This window comes from Camelus ferus, chromosome 8 (genome assembly GCF_009834535.1).
Source record: "Camelus ferus isolate YT-003-E chromosome 8, BCGSAC_Cfer_1.0, whole genome shotgun sequence".
Classification (NCBI taxonomy): Eukaryota; Metazoa; Chordata; class Mammalia; order Artiodactyla; family Camelidae; genus Camelus; species Camelus ferus.
This window is the reverse complement of record NC_045703.1, coordinates 38889147-38914596: the sequence shown is the minus strand read 5'-3', so window position 1 is coordinate 38914596 and position 25450 is coordinate 38889147. Positions and strand designations below refer to the sequence as shown.

At 36.4% G+C, this 25450-nt stretch overlaps 1 long non-coding RNA gene across 2 annotated transcripts in view; it reads left to right on the top strand.

Annotated features, from left to right (window-relative positions):
- The first annotated feature begins 12894 nt into the window (after window positions 1-12894).
- Window positions 12895-25450, top strand: part of LOC116665364 — a 49894-nt gene continuing 37338 nt past the window's right edge. For both annotated transcript variants that reach the window (XR_004321953.1, XR_004321954.1), the window contains exon 1: window positions 12895-13365. This is a non-coding gene — a long non-coding RNA (uncharacterized LOC116665364). The remainder of the gene's footprint in view (window positions 13366-25450) is intronic.

Here is a 25450-nt window from a genome sequence, read left to right as displayed (position 1 = left end):
TATTGGTTTTCATACATTGATATTTTTATCAATCACGACACTAAAATATTTTTAAGTTTTAAGAGCTTACCTATAAAATCATAAGTTTATCCATGCAAACCATGGTATACCAATAGTTTTGTCCCTTTTATAATTTTTATTCTTCACATTTGTTTTTATTAATTATGACATTGTCTAAGCTCCCGAGTATAGCATTGAACAGCCAAAATGTCTTTACTAGGGATGTTATATTATCATATGTTTTGTTTGTTGTTGAGTTTTTAATAAAGACCCCTAATCAGGTTTAGAAATTAATTCCTATTCTTATGTTGTTGGCTTGTTTTTTAATAACTGAATTTCATTAAATGCTTCCATATCTATTAAGAGGATATTCTGTTTCTAATTGAATCAATGGTGTGGTGCATTGCAATGGTAGATTTTTTTTTTTAATTTTGAAAACCACTTTCTTCATGAAGTACTGCTATTGTTCAATATACAACTGAAATAATTTGAAAATATTTCTTTTGGATTTTTACATCTGTGCCCATGAGTGACTGGGTCTATAGTTTTAATTTCAAGTACTTTTTCCCATCTGTTTTGGAATCATAGTTAAGATATCCTTAGTAAATAAATTCAAGGATTTTCTCTTTTTTTCTGTTCTTTGAAACCATTAATATAAGATCTTAATTATTAAAATAACAATAATGAAATGTACTTAGAGTTTATGTACCAGGCACTAAATGTCAGCTCATTTAATCCTCACAATAACACTGTGAGATGAGTGCTGTTATTATCCTTACTTAACATATATTAAAAAAAAAAAGAAAGGTTAAATAACTAGAATCAATCAAATCACAGGAAACTCCCTCCAATCAGAAACTAATCAACACTGTTCTAAGTAATTCACGTGTCAAAAGGAAATCCAAAGGAAAATCAAGAAATACATTGAACTGAATGAAAATGAAAGCACAATATGACAAATTTTGTGCGATCCAACTAAAGCAGTATTGAGAGGTGAAATTGATGGCACTAAATACTTACATTGGAAAAGCAGAAAAATCTTTAATCAATTATCTAAACTCTCATCTCAAAAATCTAGAAAAAGAAGATTGAAATAAAAACAAATCAAGAAGGAAGGAAATAATAAAGATGAGAGGAGAAATCAATGAAATTTAAAACAGAAAAACAATACAGAAGCTCTTTTTAAAAAAAATTAATAAAATTGACAAATATCTAGTAAAACTGACGATGGAAAAAAGAGAAGACATGAATTACCAATATTAGGAAAAAAACAAGAGCTATCACTACACACTCGGCAAACATTAAAAAGGTAAAAAGAGAATACTATGAACAACACTGCACACATAAATTTGACAACGTAGATTAAAAAAGAACATTTTACTCAAAAAGTATAAACTACCACAATTGAATCTATAATTTTAAAACTCACACACACACAAAAGTCATATTCAAGTAAAGATGGTTTCACAGCAGAGTTCTACCAAACATTTAAAGAAAAATTACCACCAATTCTACACAATCTCTTCAAAAAAATAGAAAAGAAAGGAACAATTCCTGATTCATTTTATGAAGCTAATGGTACTCTGATACAAAATATGACAAAGACAGTACCAAGACAGAAGAAGAAGAGGAAGAAAGAGGAGGAGGGGAAGGAGGAGGAGGGCAACAAATAGAAAAACCATAGACCAATAAGCCTTATAAACACAGATGTAAAAATCCTCAAGAAAATATTAGGAACTAGAATTTAGCAACAACAAAAAATGGATTATATGCCATGGTCAGTGGGGTTTATTCCAGGTATTCAAGACTGGGTCAATATTTGAAAAGTAATCAGTGTAATCCACCATATTAACAGGCTAAACAGAAAAGTCTCATGATCATGTCAATTGATGTGAAAACAGCATTTGACAAAATTCAACACCCATTCATGACAAATTCTTAGAAAAACAGGAATAGAGGGGGACTTCTTCAGCTTGAGAAAAGTCATCTACAAAAACATAGAGACAGAATTGTACTTAATGGTGAGGGATTGAATACTTTCACCTAAAGATTGGGAGAAGGGGAAGGATTTCTGTTCTCACCACCCTTAATCAACATAGTATACTGGAAGTTGTAGTCAATGCAAAAATACAAAAAGAAGAAAAAGAAAGCACACAGATCAGAAAGAAAAAAAAAAAACTTTCTTATTTGTAGAAGACATAATTGTCTATGTAGAAAATTCCAAAGATCCTACCAAAAAATTTTCTTGAACTAAGTAAGTAAGTTCAGCAAGGTCATAGGATACAAGATAAGTATGCAAAAATTAATTGTATCTCTATATATTACTGATGAACATGTGGATATCAAAATTTAAAATACAGTATTATTTGCAATGAAATACTTAGGTACAAAGCAATGAAACATGTACAAAATTCATATACTGAAAACCACAAAGCACTGATGAAGAAATCAAAGCTCTAAATAGGTGAGGGAAGATATTGTGTTCATGGATTAGAAGGCTCAACAAAGTAGATGACAGTTATTCTTAAATTGATATTTAAGTTTATTTCTCTGAAATTCCTGGCAGGATTTTTTGGAGCTATATTATTTAGATTAGGCTAGATTATTCTAAAATTTATAAGGAAAAGCAAAGAACTAGAATTGTTACTAGATAAATTTCCAGAGAATTATCCTGAGAGAGAAAAAATTCCAAATGGTGACAAAATGCCATTTATATAACTTCCTAAAATTACAGAATTATAGAAACGTAGAGCATATTAGTGGTGGGTAGGAGTAAAGGAAGGAAGGAGGGAAGGGAAGTAGGTGTGTCTGTAAGAGGGTAATATTAGTGATGAGTGATCTTTATGGTGCTGGCAATGGTCTATGTCTCGACTATATTAATGCCAATATATTTTCCTGTCTTAATATTTATTTTCTATCTTAGCTTTTCTTTCTGACACTTAGTTTCCATAAAGGCTGTAATGCTCTCACTAATAAATGTAGTTTAGGCCAAGTGTTAGTATTGTTTCCTTTTATCAGACAACAAAATAAAAGCTCTGAAAGTTCGTTCAACTTTCCCAAGGCCACACAACTAGTCACTTTCACAGCGAAGATTTGAGCCCAAGTGTTCTGACTCCAGAACCCATTTGTCTAACCACCACCTAATTTTAAGTCTCTGATGATCAAACATCATGATAGATAGATACTATGTTAACTGCTAACTGATTATGTTAGTCACGTTACACAAAAGGGAAAGCTACTTCCCATATGGTCTATAGTCATATTCAGGATGACCCAGAGACTCAAAATAAATATTTTAAGTAATTCGAGTTAGAAAAAAAGGGAAGGAAGAAAGGCATAAAGTGAGAAGGTCAATCAGATTTATGTTGGAAAGACAATTCATTGGAGGGGAAGGAACATAGTTTGGAGAAATAATGACTCATGATGTCCATGATGTAGATAGGAAACAGATTAGGAAACAAACCACGGTTCTGAAATGGGAAGCCTTTGAGACAAGCACTGCAGCGTTTTCTCAACTTAAGTTCCATGTTTCCTACAAAGTACTTGTATTTATAAATTGTAACTTCGTATTTTGTGGACTAAAACCATTCTTTTGAAAGTGAAAAATCATTGACTGTCCAGTAATAAAAGTGAACTTAATGGTGGACTCTGAGCCCTTCAAGGACAATTTCCATTTCTCTTTCCTCTTTAGTTTCAGCTGTGATGTTGCTCTTCTCATTAGGAGTTTACATTGTTCTTATTACTTCTCTTAATTTAATGAGATCCTTCCCTCTTTTGAAATGTATACTTTGTACTTTTTTTAAAAAAAATCAATTTTGGCCATTTAGCTGGCTAGATATTAAACTCAACTCCATTTAAATTTAGTGAAATATAATCTGGGATATTTTTGCTAAATGGTTAGCTATTTAAATGGTTTAGATGGATAAACTACAAATAAATATGATTATGAAAATGTTCTTTGAAAAATTAAGACTTGATTGCTCTATTTTAAAAGAGAGAAGTAATACATAAAGCTGAGCATTTGGGGAAAATAAAAATTGAAAGCATTTTACTCAGTCCATTGCCTATAAATTCTACAAATATCATCTATTGATTCTAGCAGTTTTTTTTTAAGCAGGCCAGTGATCATAAAGATGAAAAGCCTAGTTACAAAAAAAGCCTTGAAAATATTTTTAAAGGGAGCTTTCTTGACCATGAGTCATATTAGAGTTTAGTAATAATACTATGGTTTCCCTACTAAGCTTAGTTTTTGTCTATGGATCCTTTTAGAAGAAATAGCATTCTGTCTGCTCATGTTCATAAAAGAGGGAAAGAGGTGTAGTATCACTAGGTACTCAAAATAATTTTTCATTGAAAGTAAGAAGATAGTTTCTTAGTTCCTTGAAGCATGATACAGAAACCTGTGGTTCTCAGTGAGAGGCAAACTGTCTTGACTCTTATCACTAAAGAAAATTAAATTAGAAAGATCTGTGCTAGTCACTAACAGTTGTAAGGTTTGTATAAGAGTGACAGTTTGCTCTACGAATTACTTAGTAATTGTATCACATCGTGTGTTTCCAGGTGCCAAGCAACTGTTCTGGTTTTATTATAGATTCACTCCCTGCCAGTTTATTGTTTTTTGAACAATGGGTGATGCAGACCATGGGAACTTCAGCTATAAAGTATTCCCTGACAGTGTCCAGATGTCATACATACGTTTCTGGTGGGAAAACAAGGTGGATAAAGCAGTGTCATTGAACAAGAAACAAATAATATTTAAAGTTACTTAATTAGTATGAGGAAGTTTATGCTAAATTAGGAAGCATGTTTGTTTAGGATAGAAAATGATATATATTTTGAACATAAAAAAACAAAAAAGCAATTTCTTCTGTCTGAAAAATTTAATAAAGAAAATACTTAGGTTTTCCATGTGTTTGTCAGAGTTAAACTGGTTTTCTACTTAATCTTCATCCTTCTATTCTAACAGTGTTCATTTACTTTGTCTCATTCTAAGGGGTGATTGTAAAACTTTTTTTTTAATGTCCAGGTTCTTTCTGTGTTACAAGAGGTGCTAGTTAAATTTAAATTGTATTTTTACCCCAGAACATTTTTCAGAGAAATACCAACATAAATTTTATTGCAATCTTATTAAATACAAAAAAGGGAAGAATTAAAAGGGAGATTGTCAAGTTTATCAAGAGTAAATGCATCTGATTTTTCACTTTCTTATTTACGGTTATGGAAAGAACACTGGGCAGGTGTACTTGGCTAACACAATGCAGCAAATTAAAATTCTCATTTAGATCTGAGGAAAAAGTAAATAATTTCATGTCAGGTTAAATGAAGATTTCTACATAATTGGTGATTAATGTATTTTCAGAATTTGTTCATACAAGTAAAAGTTTCATGAGATAATATTTAGCTTCAAGAGTATTTAGTGCTTCATAATACTAAATTAATTACTTATGTTAATAGTATACTAATATGATTTAATAGTAATTATCTATAGTAATATATTAATAATAGTATCAAAGTGCTTTTTATTTTTTTTATTGCTTGTTGCCTCAATTCCTTATAAAAAAATTAAGTCATATCCTCTTTACATCAGTGTACTCAAAATAAATGCATGCCAGCTGGGCTCATTCACACAGTCACTCCACAGAATATCAGTAAGCAGCTACCTGTTCCACCTTGGGCAACACAAATGAAAGTTCTCTGGGTCTCTAGTAGGTCCCATGGGTTTGTTTGTGTCTGTGTTTGTTTTATGTTCTCCATTAGTTTAGTCTGGACATTGTTAAGTGATGGAGGCAGTGGTCCCAAGAGACAATGTGAAACTATGTAAGGCACAGTGGCATACTTGCTGCGTTCTCTTTGTAAAAGTGAGTCACAGGGCCAGCAGAGGAGAAGCTGTCAAGTCACACAGCAAAGGGCATGACTATAGGGAGGTGTGGAGAATTGTGGCCATTTTGCCATCAAATATACCATGTGTTTAATAGTAAAGTGGGGCGGGACAATACTAATCTTAATATTACTAGCATGCATTGGATATTTATTATGGACCAGGTGTACACGATTATGCTTCATAAAAATTTTATGAGCTGTTTTATGGCTCCCATTTTACTAATGGGGAAACTGAGGCAATACAAGATGATGCTTGTGTTATACCAAAAATACTAATGAGAATTTATTATGCTCAAAATTAAATAACCTTGAATTATTCTGAGCCTTAAAAATTAATTATTAGAAGAAAAAAATCAACTGTTAGGAGGAAAAAAAAAACAGAATCATCTTTACAAATAGGTGATTATATTACCTAAAATAGAAATGCTATCACCTATTGATGTCATTCAAATAATTCTGTCTTCCTGGACAAAGAACTCTGTCTTTAACCAACTATTGTAATATTGATCAGTGATAATCATATTTTAATGTCTTCCTACCTACATAATTATTACAGGGAATTCCTATCAGTGTTCTTGCTATATTCCATAAATGTCACCAGGGTTTTCTGAATGAAGATGAGCAATGGTACCATTTATCAGCACCTGTTTTTGTTTGTTTTTGTGAAGATACATACACATCAAATATATTTTTTAAAATGTTCTCTTATTTACTGACTCACTTAGCTGCAGCTAGTTTACATGCCAAAGAAATGAAAGAGAGAAGGCACAAAGTTACTGAAAGTTGGAAGGGTTTTATATCGAGACCGGAATGCTGTAAGCTCATACTTAACCATAAAATATGGACGATAACATGAAAAGAATTCCTCACTGTATTATTTAGCAACAACAAGGCTCTTAAATGTTTAGAAGGATATTTAGTTTATCTTAAAGCTCTTGCTGTCTGGTAACCATGATTAATTTTACCACACGGCTCATGGTCATTAAGAATTAGGGAGATTAGACAAAAATGTCTTTGAAGTCAGAAGACTCTTCGGAACACTGCTCCCCATTGTAAACCATGTCACTGCATGCAAATTAATTTTTGAAAGCCTCGGTTTTCTCTACAACATTGAAATGACAATACCTGCCCTGCCTTCCTGACTGGATTTTGCAAAATTCAAAGTTGATTATGTTGTGATGGTGTTTTGTAAACTGTCGAGCACTAGACAGTTATCAGGAATGACAGATGATGGCAATGTGACTTGTGTGTTTGTACCTCTGCTGCCCGGACCATGAGTTATGGAAGTTTATGAGAATTCCTACTTCAAAATGTGCGCTCAACCTGTTTCTAATTTAGACAATGCTCTATTATTTATATGGTAATAAAATAGAGGAATAGATCAAAACATTTATATTATTAGAAGTTAATAAAAAATAAAGCCCCCATCTGTGTGGGAATGTGCTATACAAATGGAACAGTTTTGAATCACAATAAGTAAACCATAACTGCCAATGTTTCTATTCTTTTACAACAATTTGATGGAGATATCATGGCAGATTTTATCATTTTCTAAGCAAGGTAGACTATCAACAATTTAAGAAAAGCAGGGAAGGCAATGAGTGATAAAACTGGGGGGAACAACCATGCCCCTGGAGAAGTTTCAGAGATCCTGCTTAGTAGATGGGAATGTAAGTTTTAGCTAAGAAAAGGTAGTCCATCACAGACAACAACCAACAGTAGATATCGTGTGCTGAGCACGTTCTCTGCATCATTTCTCTACATGTCCTGCTTATCCTTAACAATGTCAGTACAGAGTATTATTCTCCCTTTACAAATAAGAATACAGGTTTTAAAAGATGATGCAATGTGGCCATACAATGCCATGCAAACTATGCAGTAGCTGGCTCAGTCTTCCAACTCAGCTCTAGCAACTATTTCAAAGGGGCAAAGGATAGTGAGAAAATATCGGAGGCTTTAGTTGTGCTGTTTATTTGGAACCATCTTGTATGTTTTTCACTAATTCATTCTGGTTTTGCACAGAGTTATACATAGTTCAGTGAGAAGGAAATTCCTTCTCCCACGTAGAGAAGTTAATTGCTGGTGAAAAAATTAAAAGTTTAAAGTGTTGAGGGCTGTTTCATAACCTCATTAAGTCTGCACAGAATTGGTAGTAAATTCAAAAATTTACTCAAGTACTTATTTAGTTCCTTCACCAGGCACTACAAAGAATAGAAAAAAAAATGAATAAAATGAATTACCATTTCTTAGAGGAACTCAGGACTTCCTTGGCAAGAAGACACCACAAATTATAATTCAAAACTTAAACAATAAGTTTTGTTTTAAATAACAATCTTAAAAGTAATAGATATAAAAATAATAAAAATAAAACGTTTCGATGTAGTAAAAGTCAAAGAGAGAAAGGACATTTCCAATGACAGGTCAGAAAGAAGAGGCAAGTGCAGAAAGAAGAGATTCTGAGGGCTTGGATGCTTCCATAGCATTATAGTTGAACCGGAGGGAAATTATTTTAGGTATAAGGATTCACATGGACTGGAGAGGCAATGAATGGTCAAGCATCCTCACTCTTTAGACAGAGGAATAGCAAGCAGTAATGAGGAAAAGATAGTGGAGGAAATTAAAAGTTATGTTAGGAAATTGTGACTGTATTAGTTTACAATGATAGAATTTGAGTGAAGATCTGAAAAGGACAGATCTATGCTTGAAAGAGACTCACCTGTTTCCTGAAAAAAGGAGAGACTGGATATGTGGGGCCTAGGGGGGAATTTCTTGCAAGGGATCAGTCAAGAGGTAATTGGGATCTGTTCCAGAATTGTAGGAGGGAAAAAAAACTTTGATAAAATCGAATGAATGGTTTCCAAGACTTTTTTCCTTTAAACTATGTATATACAGCCCAAGACTTCAAGTCTGGCTCAGGCAATCAGATTTGAAATGATAAAAATGCTTATTCTTTGAAAAATTAAATTCAATCTTGCAGTCTTTTAAAATAGGAACAAGAGGAAAAATACTCAACTGAAAGAGTTCCTACAATTGACCTTTTTTAATGGTGTACCATAGGGAAAGAACAGAACAATGGGCTAGTCTTCCAAAATGGAAAGAACGGTGGAATGGAATTGCCTGGTAGGGGCAGTTGTCACAGGAAGTCCAACGTAGGTAATGGTCAAATTTATTGGGGAAATGATAGATTATAATTTAGTGTCTATTATGGAACATAAGTATAGCATTTATCAAAAAAAATTTTTTTTTAAGAATTGCTCCTTGCTCATTTGAAGTGACAGGGCCAGAGGAAATTATAGCAATCTGCGGAAAATGTACACAGTTGCCAATGTTGACCCACTATTAAGGAGTGTCCAAATGTGAACAAAGAGAAGCAGCATGCCAATACTTCTTGTCCTTTTAGGGACATTGAGAGAGTTTGTGAGCACGTAACTTAAGCCTCTAAAATAGGCTTGCATAGCATCCAAGAAATTCACACGGGAGTGTCAAACAAACAGTTACATGCAGCATCAAAAAAAGCACTGGACTCCGAGGTGGTATGTTCTCTACAGTCTGAAGATTACAACCAAGCATCTGTTTGTTACAAGGGTCACACCCTTCTCACATGAGACTCTTCACCTCTTTGTGCTTCCCAATCACAAGAATCACACCACTGATTGAATGAAAACACACACACACACACCTTTGTAAATGATAAGTTTTCCTGATGGTCAAATACATTATGTGTATTAATAAAGAAAAAAAGTTTTGATGAATGAGCTTTCACTTCTTTATCGGTTGAGTATCACTTCTTTAGCTGTGTCATCAGCAAGTGACAGAAAATCTGAATTAGACTAACTGAAATATAAATTAAACCTATTCACTAATAATTTAAAAACCTGTGTATATGTATATATATATATTTAATTTCAGATGAGAGTTGATCCAACGGCTCAGATGGTTTGACCAAAGGCCCTTTATTCTCCATCTCTCTGCTCTGCACTGTCCAGTGATAACATTATCCTGAGGCTTCAAAGTTATTAGTCCCTTTTGCAGTTTTTGATTCCCCTCTCAGGGTAAGGAGCATGGCTTCAGCAGGTCTTGGCTTCAAGTCTTCAGACCATGCTCTACAGGGGAAGAAGAAGCCATTTTCCTCCCATCAGTCTCAGCAAAGGTTCCCTCACATTTCATAACCTCTGATTGGATATTAATCCAATGTGTCAATCACTGTGGCTGAAGAGTGGACAAACCAGTGATTTAACCAAATCCGACTCCCAGAATGTGGAATGGAGTGAAGAGTAGAGTCAGTCTCAAATCACTTACCAAGCGAATAGGAAAGAGTGATTCCCAGAGCAACGTTGTCCTGCTGGTTTACTCATCTCTCCCTCAAACAAAAACAAAAACAAAAAGGGGGCATGAAATAGTGCTGGTGACAAAAACACTAACACCAGCTGTTCACTACTATCTTTCCTAGACTCACTAGTTGAGGGAAAGTCTAAATAAAACATTATTCCTCACCAGAGACTATTAATAGCTTCATCATATTAATACAAAGTAGAGATTAGAGCCAACTATAGGCCCATTTAATATATCAATCAAATACAAATATTGAATCAGAAGGAAAGAAGGTAATTTGGAAAACAGAGTACTATATTGTTGGTACTCACCTAAGGAAAAAGTTATTACCAGCCAAGATAAGGCTCTAGTAGATTTATTTCTCTAGGCAACTGTATTGTCTCTGATAATCGATAAATAAATAAATCGATAAATTGAAGATATAGCTGAATACCTGCTATGGCATAAGCTGCCTATCAGATTCTGAGATCTGTATGGCTAAGAGGGCAGATTCTGTGGAACTCGGATGAAAAACAAAACATGAGGCTTTTTTCTGACTTTTAATCTGCATGTAATGCTACTACAAGAAATAGTCCAAAAAAAAAGAAAAAAAGATACAAATTCTCTTTACAAACCAAAAACATACTCATGGACAGAGAAAGCAAACTATGGTTACCCAAGAGGAAAGTCTGGGGGGAGAGATAAATTGGGAGTTTGGGATGAACAGATACACATTACTATATATAAAATTGATGACCTCCTGTATAGCACAGGGAACTATATTCAATTTCTTGTAATAGCATATAATAGAAAAGGATCTGAAAAGAAAAAATATATATATATATGTATGTATATGTATAACTGAATTATTTTGCTGTACACCTGAAACTAACATTGTAAATCAACAACACTTCAATAGAAAAAAAATTTAATAAAAAACTTTATAAAAGAAATATTCCACTTCTACAATAGGAAATATGCTGGAAATTTCAGGAAACTGAAAGATTTATAAGCCAAATTTTCTCATCAACTCTCATCCACCTGTGAATTCAGCAAAAATGAGGAGAAAGGATATTTGATATGTGATGGAACACCATTCCAAAGTAACATGAATCTTTAAATGTTGATTTTAATTTTAAATATTGCTAGATAAGGATCAAGGAGGGGAAAAAAGTCTTTGTACATCATAATGACCTGAGCAGAACACTTCATTTTGGAAACTTGGTCAAGTAAATATTGATTCTCATTTAATTCTGGGTTCTAGATTCTATGGAGGAATGCCCTTAATTCTGTTAAAATGGTGGATCACATTGGTTGATTTCTGTATGTTAAACCAACCTTATATTCTTCTGCCTCATTGTTCTACCTGTTACAGAATGTGGGGTATGGAAGGCTCCAAACGTTATTTTTGAATTGTCTATTTCTTCCTTCAGTTCTATCAGTTTTTCTTCATGCATTTTTGAGGCTCTGGTTTTAGTGACATACATGTGTATGATTGCTACATCTTCCTCATAGACTTAAACTTTTATCACTATGAAATATCACTTTCTCTAGTAACATTTTTTGTTTTAAAGTTTATTTTGTCTGATACTCGTATAGTCACTCCTGGTCACTTACGGTTGCTATTTGCATGGTGTATCTTTTGCTATTCTTTTCTTTTTAGTTTACCTGCATCTTTGAATCTAAAGTATGCCTCCTATAGACAACACATATTTGAGTCATGTTTTTTCATCCAGTCTCTAATCTCTGCCTTTTGATTAGGTTTTTGACTCATTGACGCTTTCTCTTTCTCTTTTTTATTAAGACTTTATATTTTTTTGAGCAGGTTTAGGCTTTTAGAAAAATGGAGGTGATGGTATAGAGATTTCCCATGTATCTTTGGTCCCCATACATGCATAGCCTTTGTTACTATCAGCATCCACACTAGAGGGGCACATTTATTATAACTGATGACACTACACTGACACACAATAATCACCCAAAGTCCATAGTTTGCTCTTGGTACTGTACGTGAGTTTGGTTAAATGTGTAGTAACATGTATCCATCCATTTCTTGTGAATGGGTTACCTTTTTCTATTCCTTTGCATGTCTCACAATTTTTGGCTAAAAATTAGAAACTCTAAGTGTATTATAGTGAGTTCTGGATGCTAATCCCCTCCCTCATGGGTTGATGTTGCCACTGTTTGCTTAGGTGTTTATGTATTTGTTTATTGAATTGACTGATCTGACTCTGTGATGTCTCCTTCACCTCAGTGTGCAGCCTCTGATGTCCCTGTCAGATATTCTTTCCTGTTTTTACCTTTTAGCCTGTCTACCTAGGGGTTGCCTCAGGGACTGTATAAGCCGCATGTTGTTCAAAGGTGGCACTTAAGCCTTCTTTGGCCAGTTAGAATTTTGCACTTTTTTCTTGCAGGTCCACGTGGCTTGAAGGCTGTTATTGCAGTTCAGGGAGTTTGTTTTTGCCCCAAGCCCAACCAGGGTTTAGCAGCTTCTATTTAGCCTCTCTGATAACTTCTGAAAAGGCACAGTCTCAGGCATGCACACAAGCCTCCACGCTGCTAAGGGTGCATGTGATTTTATTTTTAAGCCTGCCATCCCAGGAGAGGCCTTAGTGGGTAAGAGTAGTTTATTACACAATTAGGGCTTGGTCAGAGGTTGTGCTTAAGGTCCTAGAGCCAGTGAGGCTTCTGTCCTTTATTGATTAATCTGTATGCTGCTTGGGGAACATTTTCAATTCACCCTGTTCCCTGCTCTGATTGCCCCCGAGCGGAAGGTGCCTAGAGCTGCGCACAGCACTCACTGCCAGCAGGGTTGACTGTGATCCCAGGGCAGCTCTTCTTGGGTGTCTCTCTTCCTGGTTATCTCTATGAAACTTCTGATTGCTTTGCATTTTTCCTTATTTCTAGTCGTATTAGGGAGTTATGAGAGTCCTTTTAATTACTTTCACCAAAATCTTCTTTTCTTTTCCCAAAAATGCCCTTAGGCATGGAGTTCTCCGCACTCTGTTCCACACAAAGTTGTTTTCCTCAGGGAGAACTGTAAAGCCCTTTGTCTTTAAGTCTGGCCTCTCCTCTCCCCAGCCCCTCCCGGGGCAGAACCTCTGTGGTTCCACTCAGGAGCTGGAGGCAGAGACCGTGGCCTGCGTCTCGCGGAGTGACAGCTCTGGTTGACCGGTAAGTGCTGGGCAATCTCTGGGAGCGTAGCATGGTGGTCCTTAGTCTCCTTGGTCCGCCTCTCTCAGACTGAAATCTCTGACCTATAAATGAACAGGGCAGGAGCGATTGGGTCACTGGGTTTGTTTGGCCTGCCCTAACTGGGTACTTTCTATTTTATCAATAAGACTTGTGAGGGAAGAAACACCTGATTCTCTCAGCCTCTGTTTCTTGCCTGGAATAAAGCTTCTGCAACACGGGACGGATGCAGGGAGATGTGAAAAGCTGGCAGCCTGGTCCTCATCAGTGGAAACTGTTGCCCTAGTCGGGACCACGGGGAGGAGGGAGCCCCCACCCTCTTTACTGCACTCACTGGACCCAGAGCTCCGGGAGTCGTTTTCATAAGAAGGAGCTTGTGGGGGGAGGAAGGAAGTGGGTTGTGGCTCAAATGCCACAGACTCTCACTGTTCTTACAAGATTTAGTAGATTTTCTTGAATGAGTGTTTCTCTATTTTCTGTATGCCCTTAGGGCAGTTTCCAGATTCTTTAAGTGATTGTTTCAATAATTTTTTCCAGTAAAACTGCTGTGTGTTGCGAAAAGAGTCTGCCATGTTACTCCCTCCTCTATTCTGAACAAGGCTCACAAACCTCTTTGAACTTTGAAAGTCAAGATCATAAATACTCCAGTAAAAATGTTATTAAAGAACACATGGATGAGCTTGTTTGGAATAATGATTTATCACAGGTTGTAAACCAGGGTTTTCTCTACCTGTTTAGGCAGAGTTGTGCCCTGTTTTTGAGCAGCATATGGCACGTTTCTATGGTGTGCTTTTGGTCACAGAGAATCAGAGGGAAGGGAAGTTGGGTAAACTTCCCTTTCTCTAACATTACTGCTCTGTTTAGCACAGTGATGTCAGAGGCAAGGAAGCAACTGTAGGCTCCATTTCATCTTTAAGGGAGGGTGTCATCAAGGCTTGGTAAGGCTAAATAACCATAGACTGCCGCGTAACAGGGTCCACCCTGTGGGAAACCACTCAAGCACCCTGAAGCGGGTCCGCCAGGCTCTGTGCACTTCCATTCCCAAACTGGTAACCAATTGGCATCCAGTCGTCTGCAAAATTGACTGCTATCTCAGTGATATCGGAAATCAAACTATTTGGGTGATGGCCTGTGGCTGAGGACTGGTTGGAAAGAACAAATGGGATTGTGTACACTTATTGGCTCAGGGGAAGGTGGAGTTTCTGTGGGACACTAAGAGGATGCCATGAGTGCTGACTAACTTCATCCCCACGCACCTGCCCAGGAATTGTCTCATTCCTCTGTAACAAGTCAGGCCTAAGATGACATTATCTCCTGGACCTATAGGACCATAAAACTGAAAATGACTTTACAGGATGTGGTAGACAGAATAATGACCGCCTCCCCAAAAGATGTCTATGTCCAAACCCCCAGAATTTATAAATGTGTTATGTTAATGGCAAAGAGGAATTAAGGTTGCCGATGGAATTAATGTGATAATCACCTGACTTAAAAAAATAAAATTATAAAGATTATCCAGGTATGTCCAATGTAACCACAATAGTCCTTAAATGGGAAAAAGAGAAGCAGAAGAGTGTAGGTCAGAGTGATGCAATGTGAAAAAGACTTGACTCAACACTGCTGGCCTTGAAGATGGAAGGAATTCATGAGCCAAGGAATGAATGTGGGTGACCCAGAAAAGCTGGAAAAGACAAGAAAAGTGGTTCTTCCCTAGAGCTTCCAGGAGGAATCCAGCCCTGCTGACACCTTGATTTTAGTCCAGTGAGACTCATTTCAGACTTCTGGCCTCCAAAACTGTAAGAGAATGAATTTGTGTTGTTTTAAGCCATGAAGTTTGCCGTAATGTGTTAAAGAAGCAATAGGGGGGAATAAAGCAACACGAGGTCACTGAGCTCTACACTCTCACTTTACAGACGAGATGCCAAGGCTCCCAGATGCGAGGTGACTAGCTTCCCAGCCCACAGGCAGCGGAGGCAAAGCCCATTAATCCAGCCTTCCACACAACTCAGACATCAGCCGCGTGTTTATCTGTGGCACGGATAGAATGGGAATGGTAACATGTGGCTTCCAGGGTGAACTGTGGGTTCAGAGATTGAGTCCCACAGCTGGCAAAGACTTCATCACCCTCCAGTGTTATCCTGTTAGCCAGGGGGGTCCCCTGCCCAGGGCTCTCCTTTTTCTACCACTACTGTTCTAACAAAATCATTCCTAATGTCAAACCATAGTGTGTCTCCAATATCTCATGCCCATTGTTCTTTTTTTTCTCCAAAGAAGTGCCTTTATTTATTTATAGGGCTTAAGAAAGGAAAAAGCTCTAGAAAAAGGAAATTCCAAAATAGGTCTTCAGCAAGGGTAGATGCAGTGACAAGTTTTGACCTAGTCCAGGCTGGAGTCTTCTGCTCTCGCTGATGGTCACTTCCAGGTTGTGAGGACAGTTCTCCCTGAGTCTCTCGATCGGCCCCTTGAGGCCCCAGCGACTGGCCCAACTAACTTCTTAGTTCTTGGTTGGCCCCGTCACACTGTGCCAGCTCAAAGTGCAGAATTTCCTAATTGTCAAGAGCTTCCTTTGGGGGTGACTCGTTTCAGTTACAGTCTGGAATTTCGCCATTAGGGACCGTGATATCGAGCGGGTCATTCATCAGGTTATATGTTGTTCTCATTGTTCTTAATTCTACCCTTCATGTCATAAACAAAATCTCTGTACCTGCAAGTATTTGATACTGGTAAGAATCTTCCTGGATCTCCATTTTCAGGCCAAACATCCTGGATTTTATTCTTCTTCTGCATGGATCAGAATCTTTGCCTCCTTGCTCCTGTTCCACAGAATGAGCACTACTTTGCTCAGAGGCATCCTTCCTAAGAGTGACATCTAGATTCATATGCAACATCCATGCATCTGCTGACAAGGGCAGAGAGAAACAGGACAATTTCCAACATAGTCGTATTAGTGGTTCCTAGATCTCACACTGGGCTGCATCTTCCCCATTACATAGCCATGTAGTTGGCTTGGGGTCTTCAATTTCTCAATAAATTGTACAGCATTTGTGCATTTGTTGAAAATTCATCCTGTAAATTGTGGTCCATCTTTCCAAACTATTAAGACTTCCGTAGGTTCTCATTTTGCAATCCCATATACCTTGAATCTCCATCCATCTGCCAGGCTGGTATCATCTTAACTGTAACACAATCACAGATGAACATGTGGAAGAAGAAAGAGGTGAGTGTTAGGAACTCTAGAGAGGTCCCGATACAGTGGATCCCAGAGTTTGTGACTCGTTGGATCAAGAAAAATTTTAAATAAAATTTTGGAGACTGACTAAAGTTAACAGTCTTTTGATAAACACCATTCAATAAATAGACAAATATTAATATATACAATTACTATAATATCATAATTTTAATATTCAAAAAGTAGAAAGAACAGAACTCTCAAATAAATTAGCCCTTTAAAAAAATAATTGACATTCATGTACAGAAATATACCCAGTCACAAATAAATATATACATTCCATCCACAATAATTGTCTACATTTTTTTCACTTATCCATAGATCAATAAAAACTTCTTCAACCTGGCACAGTTGGAACCATTTTGTAACCACATTTGTAATTCGGCTAACTCTATCCAGCATCCTAGATATAGTTCTTTCTTCATTCATTAAAACATTTATTAAGGTGCTTGATGATTTTTTTTTCAGTGTTTTCTCCATCCTCTGGGATGTGATGTATCTGGGTGGGAAAACTTGAAACTCTGTAGGGTCAAATGTTTCTGTAAATTTCTCATCCATATTGTACTTCAATTTTCTCTTTCCAATATTTATTTCATCCTATTTAATACAAAAGTCTTTTTCATTGACAGGAAACATATATGCAAAATACTACCATGTGGCCACCTCCTTGATGGACCACATGCATGTCTGTAAAATACACAGGCCCTAGTTCACTTTAATTTACTAAAATCATGTGAAAGTGGGGGAACATATTGATTTACTATATAAGGCACTACTTGGGATTGAAGGATAAAACATACAGTTTCTGCCCCTGCATAACTCACAAACTGCATCAGCACATACACTTAAAAATGAAATGGTTTCATGTACGGCTTCTCGAGAGAATGTGGAGGATCTGTTACCACCAGGACCCCAATCTGGTGTGGCAACACTCAAGTGTTGCTGAGCGGCTGCCATGCCCTTGGATGGGACAAGATCTTTCCATTTTGCTCCAATCCCTGCCATTCGGGGGGGGGGGTGTCTACACGGCGAGGCTGAGTGTTAGTTACATCACTCACGCTATGCACATGTCCCTACCAGAAGTGGTAGAGACAAATAATATTGACTGACTTTTCTTAAAACTGGCCTCACTTCACTCACCTATACTACTTGGTCTAAAAAGTAAACAGACAAGCCAAGAAGAGATTGCAATATTGGGACAACATGTGCAGTAATCGAAGTAAACATAATACCATGTATGTGAGGAGGATCAATCAACAGAGCCATATTTTATAATCTAGTTCAGTGGAGCTGTGTTTAAGAGTCAAAGCAATGCTGTGAATCCTAAGTGCCTGATAAACCACGTTCTGGCCATGGCTGCAGTGCCAGATAAACTGTGGCCTTTGCCTGGCACAACCTCAATGAAACAAGGGGGTTTTTTGTTTTTGTTTTTGTTTTTGTTTTTTTTTTTTTTGTCCCACTCAGGGACTGATATTTTCATGGTCATGGGTTTGCTTCTCACAGGTGCTTGTTTCAGTCCCAGTGGTGGATGTCATAGTCTGGCAGGAGTCACTGCATGAAAGTTTTCAAGGCTAAAAATGTAGCTTAGAAAAACATGCAAACAATGTGCTGTTGTGGATTTGGATTTCTTCTTCTGGAAAGAATTCTGACATTTCCACCATATTCCCAGCAGGAAAGACTTCTTTTTTTTTTCCTTCCTTCCTTCCTTCCTTCCTTCCTTCCTTCCTTCCTTCCTTCTTTCCTTCCTTCTTTCTTCCTTCCTTCCTTCCTTCTTTCCTTCCTTCCTTCCTTCTTTCCTTCTTTCTTTCTTTCTTTCTCTTTCTCTTTCTCTCTTTCTCTTTCTCTCTCTCTCTCTCTTTCTCTCTCTCTTTCTTTCTTTCTTTCTACTTATTGACATGGAACACCAAGCATTCAGGGGAGCGAATTGCATCAGTCTGCCAATTTCACAACCATGATAATTTATCATTTCCCTGGTTGGAAAAGTGAGATTGACTAGTATGGAAAAAAGAAAATCTCTTTTTTTTTTTAAATTTTTCCATTGTGCTTTAAGGAAGCACAGGTGCAAAGCTTTTGCAGTCAAAAAACAAAACAAAAAGAACCAGCAAAAGTTATCCATACTTGAAACCAAGACCACTTTCTTATGAAGTAAAATTGTCTTATCCAAAGTACAAACTAACTTACATGTTGATAGAACAAAACTGAGATCCTTGTAATTTTTGTGAATTATAGCTAACAGTCAAAGGTTATTCCTGAAAAGTTACCCCAATCCTTCTCTAAGCCGTGCTCAGATGATTGAAACATTAGCTACCTAGAGTATTTCTGTTAAATGTATGCCCACTAAGTAGTCAGGGAAGAGAGTCTCTCTTCCTTCTGCCACTCCCTGTTTAGGAAGTTTAGATCTTTTATTCAAGTGAAACTGACAATCTAGTAAGATAAATCAGGCGTGTGGAAAGACTGAGTTAGGTCAGTCCTAGACTTGATGTTGAATCTCCACTTCAGCACAGTGTACGCTGTCTCTTTCCAGGCTCTAGTCCTTAAAATGGTCACACGCCACTTCTGATCTGCTCGTCTAGATGTAAGAATGACCAAATATGCCCTAGCCTAGAGTTAGAGGTTATTGTCATGTTCCTTTCTGGCCATCCTTACTTAACAGAGATTGTAGGTTTTCGAGGCAATCATCTAGTTTTCATCACAATGTCTGCTGCACTTACTGTGTTTTTAGGACATCGGGACCTGTTCTTCCAGCATGGTCTTTAATCTCTAGACCTCATATCTACCCTCCAACTGCTGCACTTCAAGTTGGAAAGCAACACACACTGCACAGCCTTCAATTTCTGATTCTTCCCTTCCTTCTTTCCTTCCTCCTTCCTTCCTTCCTTTTTTTCTTCCTTTTTTCCTTTCTTTCTCTCTCCAAATAGGTTGCAAATTTGTAGATGAGTAGCAAATTTAACAAAACTAATAACTCCTTTGCTGAAAATTCACCAGTCTCACTTTGAATAGAGCTTTGCATAAGGAGAATTGCATAAAATTACACACAAGATTTAACCATTCTATACTAAGTTTCCAATAAATGATATTACATTACTTTGTGATGTATCTTTAAGCCCAGTTGTCTCTTAACTATTTTAAAGCATACAGGATATATGTATAACTGTTAAACCAAGTACCTGGAAAGACAAAATAAACAATTAAAACGGGGAGGTGACATCAACGAGACAATCAAATAGAGAGCCTTGTACCCTCCTTCCCTCTCATGGATACACAGATTCAACTCTTAAATCAGTTCCATTTGTGAGAAATCCAGAAACCAGAATCCAGAAGCACCCAAGTCCAAGGTGCATGTGAAAACAACCACACTGAAGCCAGTAGGAAAATCTGAGATAGTCCCTCATCATAATCCCTCCTTCCAACACAGCACCGTATGATTGAGAGGAAACCTCCAGCTCCCATTTTCTCTGTGGGGAGGGAAGAAAAGAACTGGATCTTACATTTAACATTCTGATTTTTCTGGGGGCTGCCTGAGGGATTAGTTTCTGTTTGGCCTCAATCTGAGCACTAACAAAAAAGGACTCCAGATTAGGAGCCACCGGGAACAAAAACAGCAGTTCAGACTAGCATGTGAGCCCTTGCCATAGCTCTTCCTCCTGTCCCAGTGCAGAGCGAACAGGTTAAGAAAAAAAACCAAAAACAAATCCTAAGCTTCTCCTGGAGAGAGAAAGATATGAACCATGTATCCAATGTTCCAGCTTTTCTAGGAGCTGCCAAAGCATTGACTTCTGTCTCTCATTTCTTGGAGAGCTGATGGTCCCATGAATACTCTAGATCCACCAGATGCCTCAGGAAGGTTTAGACTAGTACACACTCACCAGAGCCCCTTTTCCCAGATCAGTGCAGCACAACTGGCAAGATTCCCGCTCCCTGACTTATCTCTGGAAAGGGAAAGAGAAGAATGAAACATATGCCCAAGCTTTTACTCTAAGATCAAGAGCAGAGCAGGGTTACCCACGCTTTCTATTTCTATTGAATAAAGTGCTGGAAGACTTACCCAGAGAAACTGGACAGGAAAAAGAAACAAAAGCATCCAAGTCAGAAAGGAAGAAGTAAAATGATCTCTGTTTGCGAATGATATGATCTCAATATGTAAACACCCTCAAGTTTACGCACACACAAACACACACACACACAGAACTATTAGAGCAAAAAACAAGTTGAGTAAAAGTGTAGCATACAAAATCAACATACAGAATCAGTTGTTTCTATGTACTAACAATGAATTATCTGAAAGAAAATTAAGAAAGCAATCCCTACTATAATAGCATCCAAAAGAATAAAATACTTAGAAATAAAATTAACCAAGGAGGTGAAATACTTGTATGTGGAAAACTACAAAACCTTATGAAAGAAATTAAAAGACACAAATATATGGAAAGATATCCTGTATTCACAGATTGGAAGACTTAATATTACTAAAATGTCCATACTACTCAAAGCAACCTGTTCATTCAGTGCAACTCTTATCAGAATTTCAATGGCATTTTTTAAAAATCATAAAATTCATACAGAACCACAAAGGACTTCAAATAGCCAAAATAATCTTGTCAAAGAAAAATCAAAGCTAGAGGTATCACATGTCCTGATTTCAAAATATAACACAAAGCTGTGGTAACTAAAGCAGTATGGTACTGGCATAAAGGCAGACATATAGACCAATGGAACAGAATAGAGAGACCAGAAATAAACCCATCCATATATAATAAACCAGTTTTTGAGGGGAAGGTATAGCTCAAGTGGTAGAGCACATGCTTAGCATGCATGAGGTTCTGGGTTCAATACCCAGTACCTCCTCTAAAAATAAACAAATAAATAAATAGACCTAATTACCCCCCCATACAAAGATATTAATTAATTAATCAGCTAGTTTTTAACTAGGTTATCAAGAATATACAGTTGGGAAACTGGAAATCCATATGCAAAAGAAAGAAATTGAACCTTTATCTTATACCATTAGATTAATTAAAAAATTAACTCAAAATGGATTAAATACATAAACATAAAACCTGAAACTGTAAAACTCCTAGAAGAAAACATTGGTTAAAATCTTCTTGGTACTTTTCTTGGCTATGACACTGAAAGCATGAGTGACAACAACAAAAAAAAGAGACAAGTAGGGCTATTTCAAACTAAAAATCTTCCACACAGCAAAGGAAACAATCAACAGAGTGAAAAGACAACCTAAGGAATGAGAGAAAATATATACAAACCATATATCTGATAAGAAGCTTATACTTGGAATATATAAGAAACTCCTATATAGCAAAAAAAAAAAAAAAAAAAAAAAAAGCACATGCCAAAACCACCACCACCAAATAATCCCAAATAAAACTGGGCAAAGGATCTGACTATATATTTCTCCAAAGAGGATGTGCAAATAGCCAACAGGTGTGAAAAAATGCTTAATATCACTCACTGTTAAGGAAATGTAAAGTCAAAACCACGATGTGGAGAAATTGCAACCACTGCACACTCTTATGAGAATGTAAAATAGTGAACCTGTAACAGGAAACAGCATGGAGCATCCAAAAAAAATTAAAACTACAACTACTGTATGATCTAGCAATCCCTCCTCTGAGTATTTTTCCAAAAGAATTGAAATCAGGCTTCCAAAGAGATATTGCATTCCCATGTTTTTTGCAACATTATCCACAATGGCCAAGAGCTGGAAACAGCTGAAATGTCCACTGATAGATAAGTGGATAAAGGAAATTTGGTATATTCATGCAATGGAAAATTATACAGCTTTAAAAAGGGAGGGTAATCTTTCCATATGTGACAGCACCGATGAATCTTGAGAACATTATGTTAAGTGAAATAAGCCAGTCACAGAAGGGCAAATACTGCTTGATTCCACTTGTATGAGGGAACTAGTCAAATATAAGCAGAGTTCCATGGTGGTTCCCAGGGGCAGGGAGAGAGGGAAATTCAGAGTTGTTGTTCAACAGGTAGAAAGTTTCAGTTTTACAAGATGAACACATTTCAGAGATCCACTCTGCAACATCATACTTATACTTAACGATAGTGTGTTGTACACTTAAAAATTTGTAAAAGGATAGATCTCATTTTAAGTTTTCTTAACACCATTTAAAAAAAGAAATAATTGAGGTATATAGAACTCACTTTTGAATTAAAAGTTTCATCATGATAAGCTTGTAATATAACATAATACATGTTATTTTCATGCAAACTATATATATAGTTTTGGACTATTCCACCTGAGAGTAGAATTTGAGGGCCTATTAAAAAAAGTGTAACTACCGCTTTTGTATAATACAATAGTTACCATAATATTTTGTACAGATACATTGATGAATACAAAGATATAAAGATAGAGAAGAAAAATTTCTGACATGAAGAAACAATTGGAAGAGAATGCAGGATGACAAGAAGGGTGGACATAAAACGTACCTCACATTTTCTTTCTGCCAAGAGCTGTCCCAGTTATATGATTTCTGTGATGAAAGCTAAGAGCTCAATAGGTACTCTTTGTAAAATGAGACTAGAAAAATAGAATTTTTGATTCTTTGTGATTTTGAAAAACTGAAGATTTATGGACATGAAATACAAAAAGTCTTCTTTAAATGAGGAAATGTGTAACCAAAGTGAACTGTCTGTTCCCTCTCTCCCACCTCTTCTTTCCTATCCACCCCCATGCCCACCCCCACCCCCACCCCCACACACATACACACATCGAACTATATGTAGAATGGCTGTTTGTACTTCTTTGTCTCAAAACATTATGCAATCTCAGGTTTTGGTATAAATATCACAAGTTGTTTTATTTTTCTTTATCCCAGACTTGCACTTGTTTCTTCACAGCTTATCTTAAGAATTCTAAGACCTTGGTAAAATTTCAGGGAGAGAATGGTGGTTGCCTAGGAAATGTCCATGAGCTAGCTAGGTATCTCATTTCAGCTAATTTGATAACAGAGTGAACAGTATGGAATGCAGCTGTATGATTTTGTCTGTTCTCATTCTCTTCTCTTTGTGATGATGACAATCAGCTATGAATGTACAAGAAGCAGCATGTTTCTTTTTTTTCCCTTTAACAAAGGCAGTGGGATACTGAAGTAATTCTGAAGATGTACAATCCATGTGATTTTTTAAAGTTCTCTAGATATAAAACCAAATTTTGAACCCATTCCTTATCTGGCATAAGGAATAGTGCTGTATCACATTTGTGGATATTTGAAGGCAACTATAGTAACAAAATTATTTATTTTGTTTTCAATAGATGAATACAACATTCAGAATGAAATGCTAGGAAAATAACTTAACTTTCCTATACAGGGTCATTCACACTCAAATTAGAAACCTTCCTAGCAGCATTGCAAATATACACTCTCTCTTATGCTACAGAATTTATTATCTGCTTGTTTACTGCTTGAATATTCTAATCTAAATTTGAGGTCATCCTTCCTGGAGCATATTAATTAATGTGTGGAAAAGCATAAATACCAAGTCCAATGGCCAATTATGATGGTGATAATATTTCTGAAGCCATATGTGTTATGCCCTTTTGTTTTTTTACTTTCTGGTCATGACTCGGATATCCACAATCATTTGCTTGAACTATCTGCACTTAAATGAGGATGGTGTACATGCGAAACCATGTTCTACCCAAATCTGAAACTTCTTCGCCTTAATCTATCAAGAGTTGAGTCTTTAATTTGACCCTGAGACAATGGTTATTTTTCATCTTCAAGAGATAATGCCAGAACCACAAACAACATTTAGTTGATTCACTCTTATCTTGCCAAGCAAAGGTTTCTCATCGCCTCAGTTTGACACAACACCCTGGCACCATAACCCTACCCAGATAACTAAGAATACCCTCGGAAAGCACTTGATGTAAACATCTTCATTCTTTCTGGTGCCTGTTTTCCTGTTGGCCAAATACTTGAGGGCACTAGAGCCATTTTCCATCCATTGTTCAGGGTTCCCATCAAACATTACAAAATAATTTTAAATTTAAGTCAAGATTGTTTATGTTGTGTGAGACATTTAAACAATCCTAAGTTAACATAAAGGAAAGCAAGCAGAATATATTTTCTTAATTTGTTCCTGTCAACAGAGGGCTTATAATTATCAACCATAACATACTGACACTTTTCACTATTAGAGAACAGAAAATACCAATAAACATAAGATGCAGTCACCATGGAAACTCAAGATTTAGTGTGGTAGATAAAGCACATAACACTTTGGTGTCTGTATTATACAGGGTACCAATATAGTAACAATCATGTTATATGCCCAAAGACTGGCATTAAATTAGAGGTCACAAGATTCAGAGAACAGAAGGAAGGAGTAAAGGAAAAGGAAACAAAAGCTGAGATGGACCAGTGACATTTACTAGGAGGAATGGGTCTCAGGTTTACCTGTGAAAAACAGGTTGGCTTAGAAAGGTGAAAGATAAGGTGTTATAGGCACACACTTTAAATGTAACAACGTAAGTTAAGTGGGTCTGTGGAAAAGTAGACTAATAATTTCAGTATGTTTTTCAGTCTGGTATTAACTGTGGTGATAACTAGACAAATGTATATGTGTGTTAAATGATATATTAAGGACACACTATGAGTAAAATATGTGCTCAGTGTTGAAAGGGAAAAAGAATACACAATGTATTTACTCAAGACGCATATTTATGTAACTTTCAGTCCAGCAGTGTTTAAAAAAAATTGGGTAAACCCATAGTGCTATCCTGGAAAAAACAAAACAAACAAAAATTAAAAATTATATTGGATTATATAACATAGGTATCTGTAGCACTTTTGTTATCAG